This window comes from Pollachius pollachius (assembly GCF_949987615.1).
Source record: "Pollachius pollachius genome assembly, chromosome: 8".
NCBI lineage: Eukaryota > Metazoa > Chordata > Actinopteri > Gadiformes > Gadidae > Pollachius > Pollachius pollachius.
The window spans coordinates 4,874,482-4,876,981 of NC_136941.1; the positions used below are offsets into that span (position 1 = coordinate 4,874,482).

Here is a 2,500-nt window from a genome sequence, read left to right on the forward strand (position 1 = left end):
ACCTGAACCCTGACCCTGTTTAACCTGAGCCCTGTTTAAACCTGAACCCTGACCCTGTTTAACCTGAGCCCTGGCCCTGTTTGTATGACTGATCAGTGAGGACCACCTCCTCACTGTAAACGCATGCATCAAGGTATTCATTGTCAGCAGATTCAGGGTTCTTTATGCAAATGAGCTGTCACAAGGAGACATCTCAGGCTTGTTATTGCGACCCACACACATCATGCTAATGGGAGACCGGGTATAGTTGTGTGTGTGCGAAATCCCCATATCCCCACTCCCTACCTTGTGTTGTATGGTGGCTGACTCAATGTAAATGTACATGAATGAGGGATGATGGAACATGTGAAGGATGGCGGATGACAGCAGGATGCATGCTCTGTGCCATGTGAACTTCTGCTTTATAGCATGTGAGCCTGTAAATAGACTTTGTTTATATTCATTTGTAATTTTTGATACATAGTTGTGCAGAACATTGTGTGTGATAAAGACCCTTGATATGTTTTGCAGTCTGTTGTGTGTAACTGTTTCACAAGAGGAGCCTCCTCTGTAAAAAATGTAGGATTAATAATATGTCATAAATATACCGTATTGTGCTGAGCAGCACGGGAACGATTAGACGGGAGCCTGCGGTCAGCAGTCGGAGACTCTCAGACGCCCCATACACAACACGACCCCAGGAGTCGCTATTATTAACACACAGCAAACACACAAAACACACCCCACCTAGCACACCACCACGAGCATCTCGGTGACGCTGTTAGATGTTCTCCAACCCCACCCTCACAGACCTGGAGGTCAACAGGTAAGGGGGGTGTTCAGGGGGCCGGCACAGAACGATAAATGCACACTCAGGACATCACCACACACTAAGGGACACACTCAGGACATCATAACACTGAGAGACATCACCTCACATTAAGGGACATCGCCTCACACTGAGGGACATCACCACACACAAAGGGACACTCAGGATATCACCACACTAAGGGACACTCAGGACATCACCTCACAATAAGGGACATGTGTTTTATTGTGTTCTACTGTGGTTTACCTGTCGTACCAACAGCCACCAGTAGAGGGCGATAGAAGGCCATAGTCTGCAGGCGGCTGCCGGCCACACCCTGCTGTGTTACACTGCTTTGTCGGTCCATGTAGGCAGCAGTTTGTTAGGATATATTCTATCATTATTATGTATTATTATATATATAATCAATGTAACAACTCTTTATAGCATATTGAGCCCTCTGCTCCAGCTCTATGGCAACACTAGGATCATTAAGACCTGACAACAAACTATAGATATACACAGACCTGTTTAACTAACTAGCTAACTAACCCTAGATAAACACAGATATTTTCAACTAACTAACTAACCCGAGATATACAAAGACCTGTTCAACTAACTAAGAAACCCTAGATATACACAGACCTGTTCAACCAACCAAGTAACCCTAGTTATACACAGACCTGTTCAACTAACCCTAGATGTACACAGATCTGTTCCACTAACCCTAGATATAAACAGTCTAGTTGAACACCTGTTCAACTAGTTCTCATGGACTGATGAAGGAGATGGGACTGGGAGAACGTTGGCCCCCAGGCTCCTCAAGCTCAGAGCTCCCACTAGGGAGGCCAAGCGTTGCTGGAGACTCTGCAGCTCGCTCACTACCAATAATTCATTTCCCTCACTTTGCAGATAAATTTACTCTACGGAAATAACTCCAACCTCATCTGATTTTGACAATTTCTCTCCCCAAATAATTACACCGGAACTAAAAATGAGGGAAAGAAGGGGGGAGGGGAAGGTTCATAACCGCAAAGCTCCTGGTGATGAGATGAGATAAGACATTCTCAGATACATGAGTGGAAACCTTACAAGACGTTTTGATGAGGCACAAAGCCCGTTTCCCTGCATCTGTGCATGGCTGATCACAGGGATGCTAACCCCGACGTAGAGCCTATGGTGGGGACCCTACTGCCCAGACTGAGAACTTCCAACCTCAGATTACCATGGACACTGGCCTACAACACAGGAGAAGGTAATCCTCATATATATATATATATAAATATATATATACAGGTTGAGCAGCAAGAGTGCTGAACCAACGTAGAACTACAGTAAAGGAGTACTACAGTAATAGATGGTTAATAAAGGAACTACTGTAATGGAGTACTAGAGTAATATATGGTAATAACGAACTACAGTAATGGAGGACGACAGTAATAGATGGTTAATAAAGAACTACTGTAATGGAGTACTAGAGTAATATATGGTAATAAAGAACTACAGTAATGGAGGATGACAGTAATAGTTGGTTACAGTAATGGCATACTACACTAATAGATGGGTCACAAAGAGCTACAGTAATAGAGTACTACAGTAATGGATGTTTAATAATAACTACAGTAATGGAGGACGACATTAATAGATGTTAATAGAAAACTACAATAATGGATTACTACAGTAATAGATGGTTAATAAAGAACTACAGTAATG

General features: G+C 43.2%; 1 protein-coding gene across 1 annotated transcript in view; it reads left to right on the forward strand.

Moving 5' to 3' along the window:
• Positions 1 to 1,981: 1,981 nt before the first annotated feature.
• plxnb3 (plexin B3) overlaps positions 1,982 to 2,500 on the forward strand; it is a 46,759-nt gene continuing 46,240 nt past the window's right edge. The window contains exon 1 of the mRNA XM_079740712.1: positions 1,982 to 2,042. The gene's annotated coding sequence lies outside the window, so the exon portion shown is untranslated. The remainder of the gene's footprint in view (positions 2,043 to 2,500) is intronic.